The 21,112-nt window shown below is 41.4% G+C and overlaps 1 protein-coding gene across 2 annotated transcripts in view; it reads left to right on the top strand.

Moving 5' to 3' along the window:
* Nucleotides 1-3,329: 3,329 nt before the first annotated feature.
* The window catches only part of tpst1 (tyrosylprotein sulfotransferase 1), a 53,186-nt gene continuing 35,403 nt past the window's right edge, over nucleotides 3,330-21,112 (top strand). Inside the window, exon 1 of one of the 2 annotated variants that reach the window (XM_019259385.2) lies at nucleotides 3,330-3,548. The gene's annotated coding sequence lies outside the window, so the exon portion shown is untranslated. The remainder of the gene's footprint in view (nucleotides 3,549-21,112) is intronic. The other variant, XM_019259386.2, reaches the window with a different exon arrangement.

The following is a 21,112-nucleotide window of genomic DNA, read 5'->3' as shown; positions in this document are numbered from 1 at the left end:
CTGGCTGCAGTAAACTTTGTTTAATCACACAGTTACAAAGAAAGACAGACACATTTAAGCTTACATTTGGAGAAGTGCAGTGTTGCCTACTCTTTCTGAACTGCAAAACAGCAAACAGTGACACAGATACAGTCAGGGCGAGGCCAGTAAATTACTCTGTCAATCAAGGCCGCATTCTTTGTGGAAAACACAAGGTGAGGTCCATTGAGGTTACAGCAACTCATCATGCCACAGTATCAACTTCAAGCTGTCCAAAACACTTGTCAGAACTAAATAGCCGTGTCAGAGTTAACTTTTTTCTGTGTTCCTCTTGAAGATTGAAAATGTCAGACTATATATCATAAAGATGAGTTTTTTTTTTCAATTCATGATGCTGAAAGGAAAAAACATTTTACCCTCAGCTGTCTTACATAAGGTGATCTATTTACCTAAAGATCTATTTTAAATGTATCTCTGTACACAAAGCGCAGAGAAAAGTCTGAGATATGTTTAATAAATACTGTGACTCAATTTGGAAACTTTCTGTAGTACACTGTGCAGACTACATCTAGCATGCACCATCCAGTAAGAAGACGCTTATGTACTCATGATTGGAGGTACAAGTATGTGAATTGAGACACAGTAAAAGACTGGAAGCAGCCGAGAAGCTGTTGGCCTTGATTGTAAAATGTAAAAAGATGCTTTCAAACAACTCCAAAATGTCACCTTGTATCCAATTTGTGTAACATGTAGTCATAAAAATAAAAATGGAAAGATATGGGATCAAAGGTCCTGTCCTTAAAGTTAGGTAACCAGGTTTGTGTATAACTGTAACTTTGAATAAACACAAGCATTGAACTATGAGATGAATTGATTACTAAAAAACTTGAGAAGTAAACAAGACATTCTGAAGTTGATAAATTCATATTTGAAGGTTGTATAGCAGCTTCCTGCTTCAGTTTTTGTACTGTGCTATGCTGAACATATCTCAGAAATGTTCTCTGTACTTTATATATGGAATTTAGGATATAAAATGTCTACTTAACTGCAGATAAAACAGAAAATTTGTTCCTAAACAGTCATGTGTGCATTTGTTTAGTGCCTGTTTTTTGTTCTTTTGGTGAGTCTGGGCTATTTTTTTCTTTTTAACTAAGATAGCATTTCATCAATAATGCCTCCTTTCCAGGACTCACAGAGGTAAACTTCTAATCTGACTCTGGCTTTGATTGCCATTCAAATAATCGCTGGATTGCTTCTTTCATACATTTATAAATATTTCTTTTTTCGATTATGATTTTTGTTTTAAACTACTTTTTAAACTAACTTAGCATCTTATGCTAAGCACTTGTGTTTAGATTACTGTAGGACTAACAATCAATGGGGCTAATGCTGGTCATTTTTCTGTTCTATAAGTGATTTCTTACCTCAACACCTTAACCTTTGAACCTCCTCCCAGAGGAGATGGGCATTGTTGGACACCATACATTTCCTCCCATTTTCCCCTTACTCCCATCCGGCCTCACAATCCAGCAGACCCTTGAGTGTAAAGGCCTACAGGGACTGCATTGTGGCAGCAGCTGTTTTTGCCCTCATCTACTTCTGTCTCTATAACCCTTCAACAGATGATGAGTTACACCACCTTGAATGAGGGGAATCTTTGATTCAGGAGATGGAATCTGCGGTGGTGTAATGGTCTGCCGTGGTACACACATCACAAAGGCCTGCAGTCAGCACTCATTTCCACACTGGGCATTGTTACTGCTCTGCTGTAAATGAGTCTTGTGGGAAATATGAGTGTTGGCCAAACCATATCGTCAGATCAAACCGCTCGATTGTTGCAGTCAAATCAACACTGAGCATCTTATTTAGTGGGCTAAAGGTGTCAACTGTCCATTGACTGTCCAGATATTTGGTCAGATAGATCAATAAATGTTTAAATATTTTAATAAATATCAGATATCCAGTCATTGGATATGATGGAGGTTCCCAATTAACTATAGTTTCTTCTGTTTTATTGCACTATTCTCTTGGTTAACAGTGTTTTAAATGATTTTAAAACAGTCTACTTTAAATATGTTGAATTTCTGTAAGTTGGATTCATAAATGTAAGGATCGGTATCAGCCTTCAAAAAGCACACATTGTTAAAACTCTAATATTTGTTCTCACTCTTTCCTCTGTGTCTGCTCATATCAGTTAACATGCACTTTTGAACCCTGCTGGAGATGCTGAGTGCTGGTCTCTGCTGACCGTTCACTGTGACTGAAACCAGAGCACATCCACAATAATGGCATCATTGATCACTGCCCATCTTTTCTCCGTCACTGCCTTCAAAGCTTCCACCGCCATGAGAAATATTTCTGAAACAGAAAAACAATCTTTATCTCGGTGAGAGGCTTGATCTGCCTTCAACTTCCCCCTCTGGGGCCTGATGTGCTTCTAGTCCCTCTGCCTCAGTCTTCCTCTGACCTTCAGGGTTTGCTTGCTGAGAGACTTCTGCCTCCTCTATGGGACACCCACTTCACCTACCAGTATGAATTAAAAGGCACATCAAGTAATCTGATGTACAGTGTATTTAGAGTCAGTTTTTCATTCTTTGCACTATGGAAGCCTCTCTGTGTGACTCCCTGTCCAAACAGATTCCACCTCCTGATAGTGTTAGACTGATTTTGTCTCTGCTTGTGTTTTCTGATGTCTGATTATCTGTATTGTAGGCAGCAGAGCTATGCTGCATGCCACAGAGTAGTAGGAGGAATAGAGGGTTATTTGAGGCCCAGGTTTGCTTCAGGTTTACACAGCCATGATTGAACCAGTCTCTAACTTTTGTGGCTGTGGTATTTAAATGGGGAACAGCTAAAGCAAACCTCAACATGCAAAGCGTTCTATTTTTATTACGTTGCTACAATCATTTAGAGCAGTAAGTCAGGGAGGAGAGCTCATTTATGTCTTGTAACTAAGTGAGCCAACACATTAATCAAGCAAAATTATTTATAGGCCAGGTAGACCAGTACCAGTAGTAAGGATAAAAAAAGCAAACAATAATATCCTCTGACAGCAGTCCCTTATTAACAACATTACATCTTGTAGTGGTAAATGCTTGTGGATGCAGGGACTCTGAGTGAACAGATGCATAATTTTGCATTTGGATTATTACTTTTCACATTTCATATATTAGTCAAATGAATGTAAACAAAAGTGATTAAGTTGAATTGATCACTGCCTTCTGAACCTGAAATAAGTCAGTAGAAATGTCCTGTACTTTTAAATCTACTCTAGTCCCGCCCTACGCCGTGTGGACCAATCAGCAGCTCTGACACAGACGCTGACTCTGAAGTTTAGACGAATCACAGCTCGTCTTTCATCACCGGTAGTAGCAGTCTGGCTGAGCTCACATCCAGTCTATCAGAGCAACAAGCCTGTCCACCGTGCGACCCACACGGTCTATGTACACAGAAAATGCCCGGAAAGTGACTACGGAGGCCGGCAGCACTGTCCGGACATTGGCACTGGACTCAGCGGAGGTTTTCAGACGGACAAACCCGAGTCTCCTGCTCCGTATCCGCAGCATTAGGTAGGTTTTTTTTTGGCGCTGTGCTGCTGTTGTAATGTCCCTCTCCTCTCCTTCCCCGTAGCCCAGGAGCTGCGACAATTAACGCACATTCTTTTTTTTTTTACAAGGGCTTTTGAGTTACCGTAATATGTCGTTTCAAGCCTTAACACATATACTCTTCCATTAAAACGCGCTTATATAATGTTAGTTTTTGTGACGTTAGCTACGAAGAGTGGAAAAAAAAAAGATCTCGGCTGATATAATCACATACAAATGAAGCCCGTGTCAGATGAATCCATAGCCGGGGATGTATGCTGACAGATAGCGCCGTTATGTGTTGTCCTCAGGGGGAAACGTCGCATCACAAATGTGCCTTGACTATCGACAAACGCAGTTTTTAGGTTACACACCTTGAAGACCACCAAGGACATTTTACGAATCTTGAGGCAACTCTTCCAGTCGACACACGACCGGGCCACCGGGCTGTACGTATTTCAATTCAATTCAACTTAAAGCGGGTCCACTGTGCTGTTCTTCATGCCCCTTTCTGTCGTAAATACACGGCGGTGGGCGCGGTGAAGAGCACTTTGAACGAAAGTTGATATTTCATGTACATTTGTAGCTTCACTGTCTGCCGAATTAACGAGGACAGCCTCACACCGAGGGTTAGTGCTCCCTACCTGATGAGAGAGCTCATTTAATTGCAGTATTTTGAATCGAGTTTGGTCTGAGGTTATGTATAGCATTAACAGATAATGGATTGTGTTAGGGTTACACATGTTAAGTGTTTTGGCCTGTGAGTACAGCGAGGGGTTGGAAAAAAAATGACCCTGCCTCTGTTAATCACGTTGGTTTAGCTCACTGCAAAGCAGCCTGCACCAAATCTAAAGATGAGTGTAGTGTTGACACACACACATAGTTATTATATTTGTCAGATTCTGTCACACACACAGATGTTGCATTTGATCCCATGAGGCCAAAAACTGAATATTCAGTTAACTTGTCTGTATTTCCACACAGCAGTGTTGCTGTTTACTACTGTCATGTTCCAGTCTGCTGAGTGAAGTGATTATGAACACTGATGGCATATCATATTCCCCCTCTCTGTGCTGATGTCAGACTGGCAGGAAAACGTAGTAAATACTTTGTGTGTCAGAGAAATTGTTTTCAAAAGTAACATTCATTTGTAGCCTGCAGGCTTACAATGAACAGAAACAGTTTCCAGTGGCCAGGGAGGGGCATCTTGGTAGCCATGAGCACATCTGCTATGTGCAGGTGGTCTGTTGGGAGAAAGAGGAAAAAAAACAACAAAAAAAACACCCAAGTCCAGTTGAATTCTGGCTGCTCTCTCTGTGGGTCGGCTTCCACAGCTGCAGAGCTGGATCCGTTGGACTCCAGCTCACTTTCTCTCATTTCCTTGTCTTGAAAGGAACACACACTGCTGCATCACAATTATTACATTCAGTCAAGCAGCTGTCTGACCGCTGAGCAAAGCCAGGGGTTTCAACTGCAGAGCGGTGCCCATATTTCTGAAGTTTCTCCAAAAGAGCCCAAGGAGTTACTGACATGAGTGGGGGGGGGGGGGGGGGGGGGGGGGGGGGGGGGGGGGGGGGGGGGGGGGGCGCATTCATCAAAAAACCTCCCAGAATAGTAGCACTGCTGACGGCCAGAGACATCAGTAGATCTCCTGCTCAGCTTGTCCTCACTGTGAAACACTTGATTGATGGACCACAGTTTGTTGACTGATTGTGAGTGAGGACAGAGGCTTCAATTGTGCTTATCTAGCTCTGTGTGGCTACAAAGTTTACAGCTGACATAACACTTTTTTGTTCTTTAATGCCTGTCATGGTGTTTACTCTCAACTGTAAGTTTAAGATAGCAAGCAATTAAAACAAGACTGTTCAGGAGAACAGTCGAGCTGAAGTCAAAGACGAGTTTGGTGACCACCCACACACGCATTGGTCAGGTTTCCCTGTGCGCCTGTGGGAATTGAGTCGACCTATTATTGTTGTGCAGATGTAGTTTAACTGCACTGCAAGTCTACATTTTTGCATGTCTTCGTACTGTACGCCAACTCTGATTTAGGTCAAAATAACCAAATGTAACAAAAATGAGCTGTACGAGAGCCTGTCACCAGCAAGTTTACTTAAAAAAAAAAAAAGACACTTGAACACTTTATAAATCTGCAGTATTGTCCTGCTGATGCATTAATCACATAATAGCTTGGTAGTTTCACCACAAACGTTCAGCAGGCTAGTTTCCTGTGAAAGCTGAAGTGTTGTCAACATGACGAAATGCTGAAACATGGTGAAACACATTGCATGAAGCTCAAAGATTAACACAAGCGATTCTGAGGCTGTGTATATGCAGAGCAATAACATTTAATTTATGTAATTTGTGTATGTATATTATAAGATTATTATTATTGTGACATTGGATCTATCCAATCATTTAATGCATTAAAATGTAATGACAAAAGGACAGATCCAGCTGCTGCCCATTCTAACCACAGTGTTATTATGTATGGAATATTTCTCCAGCTGTCCATGCAGCCATTGGTTTGTATTACAAGAGACGAAAAACATTTCTGTTTTCTGCAGATTTTTTTTTAATGGTGTTGTATAATAAGCCGGGCCTCACTACTGCATCACCATGCAACAATAACATCTTCTTCCAGTTTCATGTCTCTTGTAAAAATGAAAAAACACTGCTAACCTCCTCCTCAGTGCGATTTAAATATCATCAGCAGTAAAGTGTGTCGGGTTTGTTCAAGTACTATTAGTGTGATCCTGCATGAACCAAAATACAAACAGTATCCAGAGCAACACTCCTACACTGACAAACCTGACAGACCAGATTGTGTCTTTCAAATTGTAAGCCCCCCTGTAGCACGCACACACTCAGTCATTGGCAGATTTATTCCCCCGTGTTTCTCAACCAGTCACTCTACTGATTAGTGATGTGTCATTCACAGTTTATAACCCCTGCATTGTGGTAGTGATTGTACATCTGCTGCTTTTGACAGCAGCACTGTGAAGGTGACGTGGATTCACCTGAGAACTGCATTGCTTTAACGCGGGAAATTGATTGTGCTAAATGCCCTCAGCCATCGGTGTATGCAGATGCACGCAGGGCAGGGTGTTGTTTAGCAGCTGTGGCTCAGAGCTAGAGCTGGTTGTCCGCTAATCAGATGATCGGCGGTTTGATCCTTCAGTCGAAGTGTCCTTGGGCAAGATGCTGAACCCCAAATTGCTCCTGAAGGCCGGCCATTGGTGTATGAATGTGTGTGAATGGTTAGTTGCTAAAAACTGATGAGCAGTTGACACAGTTGATTATTTCCTGTGACTTTATTCAGTGTGAGGTGTGAAGGTTTACCCAATTTGATGATAGGAAGAGGAAACTTAGTGGTTGCGACCTTTTTAAAGTCTAAGAGAAATGAAGAAGTCCGCTCCTTCAATCTGCTAGGCCTTTACAGAGCAAGCCAGCTAAGTGTCTCAATGAGGTGTTGTTCCATCACAATCCTCCAGAACAGCTTCACTGCTTCTCGTCATAGAGTGTACTGCTGGAGGTATGAACATCATTCCCTCATCTGGTGTTGTGAGTGCTGATCGAAGATCTCACGTAGGCGTACAGGTTTGGTTGATATCTGGTGACTTTGTAGACCACAGCATATGATTAACCTTTTCAGAACCGTTTCCTGTGGGGAAAATCCTGCAAAGATTATGTTTGAGATTTTCCATTCAATTTGTCACCTTTTTAAAGACGTCTGCAGCTGACCTGCAAGAATCTTCATATGATGCATTTATCTTCACACAGACCGGTATGGACCTGATGATGTGTTAATGTTTGTACTGTGACGTGTGTGTGTGTGTGTGTGTGTGTGTGTGTGTGTGTGTGTGTGTGTGTGTGTGTGTGTGTGTGTGTGTGTGTGAGAAGCTTTTGCTGTTTGCTGTGGTGCTTAATGCTACAGGAGGGTCAGCCACCACAGATAGATCCACAGCTGGTGGGAAACCTGAATTACCAGATCAAGGTAATAGCTGGATTAGTGAAGTATTCCCCATAGTCCACAGTAATCTGATATCTTTTTTTTTTTTTAAAGGTTGGATGCGTCTTAGTCTACACATCAACAAATGTGCATAGCTGTCATTCAGAGGCGTTCTGTACGGATATGGAGTGTACTGTTCAGTTCCAGTGTTCAGTTTCAAACCTGTCTCCTGACAGGAAGTCAGATCAACCAGTCAGGTCGTTTGATGTGCACACGGGGCCTCACAATGTGTTATTGAGTTTTGGGAGGTGTGTGCGTCAGCCGCCTCCTGAGCCTATAAGACCCCTCTCTGTGTGCATGTACAGAGGCCTAATGTGCACCCTCATAAAAAAGAATTCCAGCATTGGTAGTATTCTGTTCATATTTGAAAGGCAAGGACATGCATTGAGTCTATTTACAGATGTGATTTGGAGCATGAAGATTGATGGGACACCAAGCTGGATCGGGTCTGGTCAGCTGGTGTTGACAGTCATAAAATCATACATCATCTGTACAGAGTCTAACCTGATGTCTTCACATCTAGTCCCTACCAGTCGTTCTCATAAATATTTTTTTTAGATTTGTGAGTGACATTGGCGACCAAAATAGCTTTATCTGTTGTTCACTTTGCTATCAGACGTTTGAGTTCACTCACCTCCACTTCCCTCTGTAGGAGGATCCAGCATCTCACCCAGACTCTGCTCTTTTTTTTTCCTCAACGCATATAAACAATGTGAGCTACTGGTTGGCATCCATGTTCGTTTTGGTACAAGAACATGTGACAGTTGGCGGGAGTTTACGGGGTTGTCGATTGCCAGAACTCCAGTAGTTCCTGACTAGTAGTTCAGTGTGTTGTCTAGTGTGTTAACTCTGTCAGATTTGAGACTAAAGGCTAAAGCATCTGTGCAACATCTTGATAGAAACTATCTTCATGTGTGGTTTGACCAATGTTTGTAGGTTTCTGGTCTTTAGCTTTTTTACAAGATGATAGCTACTAGCAACTACAGGAATATGTCAGCGGTGTGGATTTTCTGTCTGAAATAAAAAGCAAAGTTTCTGCCAGTCATGTGAGGAGGATCTAAAGCACATATCTTCATCACTACAACCTAAATTTTTCATCTTATGAGCCGTCCTGATCATTCCGATAAATTTGTGAAGAACAAAGAGAAACAGGCACCAATGGAAAAAAAACTGACAGTAGTGTTGCTTCACCGTGCATCCTTATATTGTTTACCATATATTACCAAATATTCTTCATCTGCTAAATTTAAAGATTAAAGTTTGTGCGTGTGTCCATATCGCCCATCCCTAGGGTTGTGCGTTTCCACACCGGCAGTCCACAACACTGGGCTTGCCGCAAAAAAACGCACTGCCAGATTGAGCCAGATTCAACTTTTGGGAGACCAGAGCCCCACATCACAAACCACAAACCAATCAAAACAAGGTATTTGAAACCTGTCAGCAAATAACAATAAAGCAGTCCGTGCCTGTAACCACTGAGGCTTAATGTCTTCATCATCCTTTCCTTTGTGTGGTAAAAAGGGATACGTTACATTCAAAACACCTCATTAAGTTTCAGACTAACAAAAATCTCTCTTCCGTCGCGACAGGCCAAAGGCTTAGTTTAAAAAAATGTCACACAGTCTCAGCTTTAATTGCACACCATCCACTCTGAACAGGACCAGGTCCTTGCAGGTCATAAACAGTATGACAGGTACGTTTAAGCAAATGAATTCCCCTGGGAAGCCAAGGTTTGTACAAATAATGGGGGAGGAGGACGACTGTGTTTGCCCCCATCCCTCGTTTATTTGCCCTGTAGTCCCTGCAGATCATGTCCAGATGCAGAGGAACAGTAGCTGTGCATTCGAAGCAGAGACACACATGTTGGATTAGCACATACTGCCTCTTACCTGAACTCCAACTGGAATGAGAGTGTATGGCCGGGAGAGAGACGTCTCTCCTCCCTGTCGAACAGTTTAGCTGGAGGTTGATTGGGTTTGTTCGTAGCTTGTGATTTACAAGCGTGCCTGCGGGGGCAGAGGTTGTGGACAGGGTAATAGCCGCTGTCCTGCTGATTGATCCTGCAGGAATGTGCCAGATCACAGATCTGCCTGGAAACTTAATAAAGGCTGGATCATTTGTCAGTCAGAGGATGACAGTTAGAGACCAGAGCTGTGAGCACGGCCACTGGGATGGCTTCTGTTTCTTTGTAACTGTGTCATTAAGCATCTGAACATTCAAAAACATTTTCAGGTCATGGAGGGTGGTGAATTTCTGGAAGTTCATGCCAATACAGATGTTCAGGGATAGAAGCGACTGATACCTTTTCGGTGACAGATAGTCAGTGTTTCTTCACCTTGCTTGCTTTTAGTTTTGAACTAGGACAGCTGCACTGAATCAGCCTTAGTTCTTTTCCAGGTGAAACTGTGGTCACTGTGTAAACAAGGACACGGTGTCATTGAACGGTATCACCAGGCACCAGGCTCATCCATATCATCAGCTATTATGCAGAGCTGCAGCAGTACAGTGTGCGCCACCTTGAGCCAATCAGCAGGTATAGATGACCGTTATCTACAGGAAGTGTTGAATGTTTTTTGTCAGAAATGTTACATACCAGCTGTAAAGCCTTCACTCATCTTTGCATGCTTTATGTACTGGTACTTGCAATCATTGATGTAGCTGGATCTGGTTAATCTCATACATTTGGCGACGTAAAATAATGTAAACATGTTGATTAACGTTAGGAAGAACATACAGTGATATTTATAATATCGAGTTAAAAATGTGAGTCGGTTTTGACAGCAAGTTATGCTGTCTGTAACTTAAGCTCCAGGAAATGAAATAAAACACTGTTGTGTTAATTTAATTCACTGCTCACAGTCTTTGCCCAACACACACACACACACACACACACACACACACACACACACACACACACACACACAGCACACACAACACAATAACATACAAAACTAATTTTATCATACAGCACTCCTCCAGTAACACAGGCACACTTCTTATGTGTGAATTTTCCTGTGTAATGATGACCATTAGATGGCATGTTAATGTCTATATTACTGTTAATTTACAAAGGTTATGAATTCTAAATTACCTTTTTGTGTTGTTTCCTTTTTGGATTTTGGCTTCTAATGTTTTGTATGATAGACATTTTTTTTTGATTTTGAGAAATTATTCTGTATTTTTTTGGTCTTGTCAGCCGTTAGGAATACTCATTTCCATATCGGCCATCCCTATTGCACAGATCTGATTGCAGTATCACTTAAGATCACCAGATATGGTCTTGTTGTCTCAAATCTGATAGACTTTAATGACCTTAGACTGTAAACTAAATCATCTTTCAGCCTGTACATGGTGAATAATTAGTTGGTACTTGTCATGTGTGTACTGTGTAGATGTTTCTCATAGGTTTTTCACTCACCGGTGGTAAAATAAATTTTTTTATTTTATGGTGTGATTAAACCCACAGAGTTGCTCTCCGACTGCAGCAAACGTGTCAAACATAGACGGAGTTTTACCTACATCCAATAACAGCTCCCAACTAAACTCCTGTTTCCAGGATACCGAAATAACTGCTTGCACTTACACTAATAATCAGTCTACCTGCGTGTTTTGCCAGGTCACTACTGAGCATGTGCACAAAGAGAAGGCTCACTGTGCTTTTAATTAATATATTTTTTGCCAGTTGCCTATTTACTGTTGTTGAGCCTTGTGCATGGAAAGTAAGTCAAACTGTTCTCGTGAATGTAGATACCATGAGCGGCTTAACATAAAGACACAAAGAAAGTGTAATTGAAGTGTAATATGTGGCAGACACATCAAAGCTAACCAGCAAATGTTCGAGGTGCAGCATTTATTAATTAATTTAAGATTGTCACACACTGTTTTGCATCTGTTTTCTGGCTTTTTTCCACAATGACCTGATGTTTATAGATACAATCAATGAAACCTTACAATCTGGAATTTATCACAGCTACACCTGAGCGTCATGTCCACCGTGGGGACACAGATCAGATCGGAGCTGACAAGGAAAAACATCATCAAATACAAAGTTCTTGAAAGAAATACTAGTTTAGTTTATAATATAATAAATAATATAATAATTTTAGATTTTTTTCATGACACCTCATCTTACGGTCATGGACGCACCTCGCATGTGGACGCCGAGTTTGAGAGAAGTATATAGCTTGCTAAAGAGCAGTGTTGAGTATTTCTTGCCTGTGTTTTTCCTATATCCGCATCGTGGTTTTTTGTGTGTGGGAAAAGCTCAGCCCGGGGCCAGATCCCCGCACCGTTGTTCATTGCATCTTGCGTCACGCCTTTTGGCCTTCCTATCGGCCTTCACACGAAAGCCGAAATGCACTTTTGGGCCATTTTCGGCCGGGTTTTGGTGCACTCCTCGTTCACACGCTTCATTCGCACAGTTCATCATTGTGAGACGCTTTTTGGCAATTTACAGGTCCTCCTTCCTTCCTTCTTCCTTCCTTCCTTCTCCTTCCTTCCTTCCCTTCCTTCCTCCCTTCCTCCCTTCCTCTTCATCATGCCTCTCTGCGCGTGTAATCAAATGGAGGGGATGGAATGAATTCACTGTGTGGCTGATGGCTGTGTATGGTATAATGCTTGTTTGGACTGTTAATGAGAGCTCATGCCATACCGTGATATGTTATTGGAGAGAATTAGTACTGAAGTAGTGATTAGAGTTGAAATAATTAGTCAATCAATCAGTTGGGTCAATCAACAGAAAATGATCTACAACGATTCTCTTTGTTGATTAATAGTTCTATGAGAACCTTTCTGTGGGTGCAGCTTCTCCAGTATGAGGCTGCTTCTCTTTGTTTTATATGTTGTTTAACTGATGAATGTGATAAAAAGGCATAAACACACAACAACAGCTGAAGAAAGTATGCGGAAAATCACAAAAAAATCTTTGCAGCCTTAAAGCAATCAATGGTTCTTTCATCATAGATAATCTGTCACTTTTGGAGGTTATTGATACTCAAATGACCTCACAATTAAAAGATAACATTTACTCTTGAATTTTGGTGATTATTAACAACAATTCATAAATTGAACAGGAGTTAATGCGAGTGCTAAAATTTCTGGAGCTTAACTTTAGGCTGGCTACAGAGTATTTCAGCCTCCATAAGTCCCCATGTTACAGGACTTCAGAGTGCGACCAATGTGCGACAAAATTTTTACGAGTGCGACAATAATTCTACAGGTCGCACTGATGCACCTAAGCTGCCCGGGTGAAAAAATAAATTATATTCGCGAGTGCATCATCTCTCTTGTGTTCTCCTGTGACGGAACTCACACTCATGGTAGGATAATATTGTGGTCTAAACCAAAAAGAGAAAGGCTTGGGCGGCGCCTCTGATTGGCTGTGGTCCTGTTCAAGTTGTGGTTGTTTGAAAATTGCGAGCGAAAATTGCGAGAAATAAATGCGACAAAATGAGGGAAATGAGAGGGTACTCTGTGCAACTTAAAAGTTCCCGTGTTTTCCGTGACGGAACCGTGACGGGACCGTACGGGACCGTGGCTGGTCCGTCACAGGCTCTTGGCTGGCACGTGACCGAAGTAATCCCCGCGATGACGTAGTCAGTGAGGGCCCATCTGGAAACGCCCTAGCAGTCTGTGTGAAAACAGCTGCAATGCCCATTTGTCCACGGGGGGAGCAGTGATTTCCGCTCTCACCGTAGACTGTCTAAACTAAGACACATCTGAACAGATACGCGGGGGGGAGCGGGAGACCCATCAGCTGAGACAGAGCACAATCATGGATGTGGTTAGTGGTGCAAAGGATCATCATGATCCGTTCATATCGCCCCACACAGCACCAAGTATTCCACGATTGGTTGATGGGAGAAAAACAGTTGTGATAAATAACACTGAGCCGCAACTCCATGTCACGCACAACAACAACATGCCAACATAAACTTGTTATTAAAGAAACACTCCGCCCGTAACTGTTTTTTAAGAGTTATATCTGTTATGCTGTTCTGAAGCCGCAGTATGAAACACGTTCGATTTCGAATATCCTCTGAACGCCATAGTGGCCATATTGATAGTACAGTATACGTAAAGTATGATGGATATGATGTCCAGCTGTGCTTTCACTACATGCAGATAAGAGGGAGCGACAGAGAGAGGAGTGCGCGGAGGAAAGCTGCGGTAATTAGTTACAGTGAGGACAGAATACCTAGATGTTGTTGATTTGGTAAAACAGTTAACCAATAATAAATAAAATATATCATAACATTAATGTGACTTGTCGAAAGCGGGCGCAGAGGAGACCACCCGGCTCGGGCTCCCTCCAGCATGAACTAAAACACAGCACGGACACTTCAGAAACATTCGGAATGAGTACGGTACTGTAGGTTCCTGACCCCTGATCTATGGCCACATACTTGATATTCATACTTGATTCACTCGTAATTTCTTTCCATTTACTGTCAGTGTATATATATAATATATAGATATTTTGTATTATTATTAGAATGTTTTATACGTTTGTTTTGTTTGATTTGCATGCGTGCCTTTGCAAAAAAAAAAGATTTGTTTCAGAATTCCATTTAGCCATAATAAATCCACGAACTGCCAGTAAAACACAGTAAAGACGTCACATCCATGATTGTCTGTCCTGCATTTTCCGCTCTGATTTGCGTGACACGTGGGGGGGGGGGGGGGGGGAGGCCCATCAAGTGCAAACAAAAGGTTGATACCTACATAACAAAGGGTTTCCAAAGGGCTGTTAATCACCAGGTATTCTCCCTTTTTAAATGGCGTCTCACAACGATCAAACTGTGATCAAATATTCAATAGGAGGTATTATTGCTGTTGTTATTCTTCAATTCTTTTTGCAAATTTTTAAGGGTTAGTTTGTTGTTTACATGCAGATGAGCGAGAGAGAGTGCGCGAGCACAAGAGAAGAGACGCTTCAGTAATTATGTAAAGACTAGTGGTGGCCATAGATACTGTAGATTAATGCGCCAATGCCGGCCCGGCATTAGCGCGATCAGCTGTTCCCGGAGTAAACAAAGGCAGCTGTCCAGGTGGAAGCGGCATTTAAAAAACACGAGAAAAACTCAAAAACTTTCTAAAACCAACATTGCTAGAGAGATCAGGACTCCAAAGAGTTACAGCGAAGAAAACAAAAATGAACAAAGAAGAAAAAAAGTCAAAAAGCGACCTCAAAGGCTGGAACAGCTTTGAGAATAGATTAATGGTGATATTTTTTTATCGCCTGATAAGAGTCTCACCTTAACGCAGCAGCACGCATAACGGCCCACCACTAGTAAAGACAGAACAGACTAGATGTTGTTGATTTGGTGAATGCTGACATGTTAGATATAAACACCTTAAATTTAATTTCAATTCATGAACACGCTCAAATCATACGGCTACTGTACACTATGCATTACTCAAACCAGCTGCATTTTCCGCTCTGTGATCTGTGACACTGGGAGACCAATAAGCCTGTTACTGTAAGCGCAAACGAAAGATTGAGCAACGAGAATGTTAACGATGTGTGTAAGCTACGTCATCTCCAGGTAGAACAACTGTAAATAAGTTCTGTGAGAGAAGCGCCATCTCCTGGTCATACCCTGTAATCACATGAATGGGTGGAGTTACAGTAAAAAATAGACACGCCCAGGAGAAGGAGGGGGGTCTCTCCCTTCACGGGACTTTGCAGGGAGCCGGCTGGAAGTCAGCTGGAAGACGGCTGCCATTCAGCTGGCGTTCAGCTTGAACGGGAACTTTTAAGTTGCTACTACTGTAGAAACGCTGTCATTCCATCCATGAGTAATGGCTTCCATTCCTGCCAATAAATGTTTCTAAATCTTACACACTGGACCTTTAAGGCCTTAAAGTTATGCAGAATTAACAGCGTGGCCGCTTTGATTGACAGGTAGGTACTGTTACAGAGCACCCAGGTGTCATTTGGCCCACCTCAGGACTGATTTTTAGATTAGCCGGGATGCAGAAGAGGCAGTACAGCTTACATGGTCATGCTCTGTCCATTCTGTATAGTCATTGAAATCCACCAAAGATTGCAGCTCTACCCTCAACGTTTTATTCAAAACTCTGTGCCTGCTCATTAGAGAAAACCGGAAGATCTAAATAAAGTGAGATAAGTTATTTCAATGAGCTTGATTATGTTCTAAAATGTGAGGGTGGGGCGCTCTGGCTCAACCCCAGCTTCATTTCTTAATTTACTGAGTGTGCATGATGATGTCAGAGGCAACAATCCGACTGTGTTTGACAGATTGCTCACAGCAGCCGTGTCTATGACAAAGGTAATTCATCCACTAATCAAAGAAACCTTCTTCTTATCACACAGTTAATTTCAGAGCAGAAACAGCTGAGAAGTGAGAGGAACCTTTGTGAATCCTCTGTTTTCTACTGTTCTTTTCTTTCTCAGTAATGCAAATCTCTCTCACCGGGCCTCACAAGGTGCAAAGTCGCCCCTCGTTATTAAGTGTCGATGTGGTTTGGTTTCACCGATCCTCCATGGAGAGCCGCCTCATCCTCCATTGCTTCCACTAACAGATCAATGGGGAAAATATCCTGCGAGGAGGATACAATATCAGTAACAGGAGAGAAGAGCCTCAATTAATTTAACACAAACACATTTCAGCTTGGTGTAAGGTGAAACACGACACTGCTCTGAATCTCAACCGCAAGTTTCTGATCAGTCAAAGCGCTCATAACCTCACCTCTGAAGAGACTCCAGCTCAAGTCTTCAGGTCCTTCTCTGACTGGTATATCAGTTAGATAAAATGAGTCAAGACAAAAATACAGTAAATAACTGTAATAAAAATGGCCATTTGTCCTGTACATGTCCGAGTTTAATCTATTGTTTCCTCATCTATGTTTCCTTTAGGGGTGGCACGGTACACAAAAGTCACGGTTCGGTACGTACCTCGGTTCAGACCTTACGGTTCGGTACATTTTCGGTACAGTGCAGGAAAAAAAAACATAACCAAAAAGGCTATCCTCAACGGCTGTTTTTATTGTGCAAATCTCAAGCTGAGGTAGCTGCAAATTCCTGAAGTAAAACAACAAGAACACAAAGTTTCCATATGCTGGAATCAGTGTTAATTTTGTCACCCATTTTTAAATTTAGTCTTAGTCTTGTTTCAAAGTTCATTCTTCATCTTAGTCACTTTTAGTCTTTCACAAATCATTTTTGTTCGTCATATTTTAGTCGACTAAAAGTCTCAAAATTTTTGTCTGGTTTTAGACAAACGTGACAACAGGGTATTTTAGTCCAGTTTTAGTTAAAACATTTTAGTCTTCTTCTATTTATTTCAGGTATTATTATTTTTTTGTTTATTAATTCCAGTTCACTTGTGTTCCACAGCTAACATATTGATTAAATGTCTTGATTGAATTGAACTGAATGAATTCATCTTAGGGCTGTGCAATTAATCGAATTTTAATCACGATTTCGATTTTGTTGTCAAACTATCTCAAAAATCATATAATCGAGTTTAAACGATTTATTTTCCACTTTTCATTACACAATTTCTGAGAGACGCGCATGCGCAATACATTCCATTTCTCCGGCCCCGCTGACCATACGCAGCCCATATACTAGCCCATACTCACTCACGCAGCGGAAGAGTGAGGAGGTGTGTCTTTTGGTGTTCAAAAACTGAGTGAGATTGAAAGCGACGAGAAGCAGCAGCACATAATGTGCAAGATTTGCTACAAGGTAATAGCTGCTCCTCTTGGTAACACTACAAATGTATTCAACCATCTCAAACAAAAGCACAAAGTCACTCACGATGAATTAATAAAGAAACAAAAAGACAAAGCCAGTGCCACAAGCAGCAAGACGTCAACGCAAACTCAGTCATCGATCACAGACACATTGTTTAATGCGACTCCTTATCCGACAAGTTCGGAGAGGCACAAGACATCAGGCTGCGTTTACACATAGCCGGGTATGTTGAGAAACGAATATTTCCCTCCCTCCGTTTTCCAAAATAACATCGTGCACATAGCATCATTTTCCAAAAAGTTTTCGTTTACATCAACCCGCATGAATACGCCATGGAGCGCCATCATAACTACGCCAAGCCTATGGGCGGCTGCTTCCATGATCATCGTCGTAGCGAAAGGTAAACATTGGTCGCACTTTTGGCGCATCAGCTGCCTAAAACTCGATTCGTTTTCAGAGGCAAATTCACCATTTGCGTGTAAAAGATCGGTACAAACAAAGGGAAATGTGTCCGTTTTTTAAAATACCTGTGTACGTGTAAACGGGGCCTAACAGCTGCCATTGGATATTTCTTAGCTAAACATATGCAACCCATTAATACAGTAGAGGGTGAGGGTTTCAAGATGCTTATTGCTTATTGATGCTTATGTCTATTATTATATTTATTTTGTTCTATAAATAGAGAATTTGCAGAGCAGCTGGAGCCATAGTTTATTTTGGATACATTTATGTTTTTCTATGCCTTATTTAATGTTCCATAAAGTATATTTATTTTATTGATTTAATGCTTTATACATTGCAAAACAGCTGTAAAGTACATATTTGTAGCCAAAATGTATTTTCAATTTGAACACTTTGCATAAAGAATCAATAACAAAGTGTGAGAGAGAGAAATGCTGAATAAATGCATTGTAAAACTCAAAATTAATCGTTTGAATAATCGTGATTTCAATATTGACCATAATAATCGTGATATTGATTTTTTTCCATAATCGAGCAGCCCTAATTCATCTTCAATGCAACTTTGCTAAGTGTCTTGTCTGTTGTTTCAATACACACTTAATATGCACTTAAATTTCATTTTTTAATCTACTAATAGCAGGTACACCCTATTATGACATGTTCTACATGCAATTGTTAAATTTCAATATAAATAAATTGATTTTATGCCAGTTGCATCTACTAAAATGTTAAAATTAAGATGAGTCCATCACTGTTTAGCACAAATGGGGAGGCTAGACTCATTCTTGACTGTTATGCCATATGCGCACATTTTAATAATGGAAACGGGTTCGGGCTCTACAAAGCTGTCAATCAAAACGGGCCAGGCTGGGCTCAGGTCGAATTCTACCGGGCCCGGACGGGGTCGGTCCTGACTTCTAAGGCCCGTTTCATGCTCTAGATTGCGCTGTCCATACACCGTGTTTCTCCTGCATACTGTTTGTTTTCAAGCCACAGGTGCGAGAGCAGCCAGAGGATCTCAAACGTGTGGCCGTGACGTTACCTACAGTAAAAGAACTGCTGGCACAAACACATGACAGCAGGACTGGACTTTCTAGACGAAAACAAGGAGGACGTTTTGTTTATTTTTATTTCTGGTATGACATTTTCGTCTCGTCTTTATTCGTCAACAAAAACGCACATTGGCACATTTTTCGTCAGTGTTTTTAGAACATTGTATCGACTCATCATCGTCAGGGGAAAAAGGCTCGTTGACGAACATATTTTGTCTCGTCTCGTCTGACGAAATTAACACTGATCCCACACCACTGACTTAAATGATGCAGGTGGGTCGTCTAACTCCTGTGCGCCCGAGTCACTCGCCATTCTCAGTGTTAGCCTACTCACAACCACAACTAACCTACCAGAGGTTGTATTTGAAGGGGGAGTTCGAAGAGCTAGAGTAGACCAATCAGAGTTTGCATGTGCAAGGTTAAATGTGTCCTGAAAGAACTCCCTCGCGAAACGATTCTGCATTCATTTCAACATCAAACTTTTGTACTGTGTATTCTCCGTGAAAATGCGCGTACCGAAACGTGACCCCCGTACCGTGACGGTTCAATACGAATACATGTACCGTGCCACCCCTAGTTTCCTTATACTGTTATAGGCTACAGTTACATTTAGCTTCTATCCAAATATCCTGTAAAAATGTTTTCATATCAGAGCATGTTGGACACTATATATGATGATAGAGATATCTCTGATAGGCCGATGCTGGCCAATAGAATTGTCCTGTTGTTATATCGGTCTGGCTTTAATATGAAGTCCTGTAAAAGAAGTAGTCAGGTCATGCTAAAAGAAAGTCAAGCATGCCAGAAAACCTATGCATGCTTGCAGTTATTTGTGTCATATTTTGTTATTGTTCTGAAACTGAAGCTCAGGTTAAGCAGATCATTGTAGGAGAAGAGTGCTAGTCTAGTTTGCGTCATCCTCTTGTTGGTTTGTGGTGACAGCAGTGACTTATCTTTTGTTGTCTGTCACACCTTCCACATTTGTTTCTCACTCTGATCTCTCAGCTTTCACTCACTGCTTTCCTCCCTTTTATCTCCTGGAATGGTTTTGTTGGTCTGGTTGCTTGTTGATTGATTTGACAAGATCTTCCTCAAAATGATGTTAAATAGAGACGTGCCTGCAGTGCATTGACCTTGCAGACTGATAATGTCTGATTGCAAAATTGAATCTGAAGGTGGAATTTTCCTTTAAGGGCAGTTGCAGCAGCAGCAGCAGCAGCCTTGGAGAAACAGCAGGCCCCTCATGCACTCCCACTAATAAACTAAAGGTGTTGGCAGCCTGGCATGCTTTGTGACTTCCCCCTCCCTGCAACACTGAATCACCAAGGAGAAGACACAGAGATGTGAGATTGTGTGGGTGGGCGGAAAGTAAAGACAAAGCCCAACGACAGGAAAAGAAAGAAATAAACAGTTGTCAGGTGCTTCACTGTAAGAACGCTCTACAGTGTTTACCCAATTTCCACATTCCTCAGTCGCAGTGCAGGGGGAATACTTGAAACATTTATCTGCAGCTTAGTCTTGCATGAGCTCCTTCTCACAGGGAGGCTAAGGCGAGGAATTAGCTGTAATGTTTTGTTGTGAAATGCTCCTCACTTGTATAACTACCAGTTAACAGTTGAGGATGTTTGCCTAAAAGCAACAACGGCCACTTGGCTCATCAGGCACGAGTAACCCACTGAGAAGAAGTTGGCAACATGGTGTTAGAGGGGAAACAGATGGTGGAGTGATGCATTGGTCTGCCCTGCTCTGTCCCAACCTGGCTCAGCTGATTCAGATACAGTACAGAATATATGGACTCATTTCATGTAGTTGGATTCATCTTGTTGAGCACACACTGACTAAATGATGCTCAGTACATTATCTGTTTTATTTCATGTAGTGTATTTACTTTGACACCTATTTTATTTAGCTTAAAATACTCGGTCAGTGAAAACAATTTATGACATTAAAATCATGATACCAAAAATCTGTTTGTATAATAATCTTGGTTAATTATGTTGCTGGAATGTACAGCACCCACACACTAGAGTTATGTTCATATTTCTTTATCTTCAGAAAAGGTAACTGTTAAGTGGGTATTTTGGATTTAATAAACTTAATAATTAGCTTTGAAAACAAAGCTCTATTAAAGTATTTTGTGTCCACCAGACATCAGCAATATCACACACACACTGCAGCTTTTGACAAAGCTTACTACTAAGCCTACTCTGGTTGCATCAAATGTTTTCAATTAAAAAGCTACGTGCACTCACACACACAGACAATGACCTTCATTTAGATAGACCAGTTAAGTTTCATATTA

This window comes from Larimichthys crocea, chromosome VII, assembly GCF_000972845.2.
Source record: "Larimichthys crocea isolate SSNF chromosome VII, L_crocea_2.0, whole genome shotgun sequence".
In the NCBI taxonomy this organism is placed as follows: domain Eukaryota; kingdom Metazoa; phylum Chordata; class Actinopteri; family Sciaenidae; genus Larimichthys; species Larimichthys crocea.
This window is presented reverse-complemented; position numbering and strand designations above follow the sequence as displayed.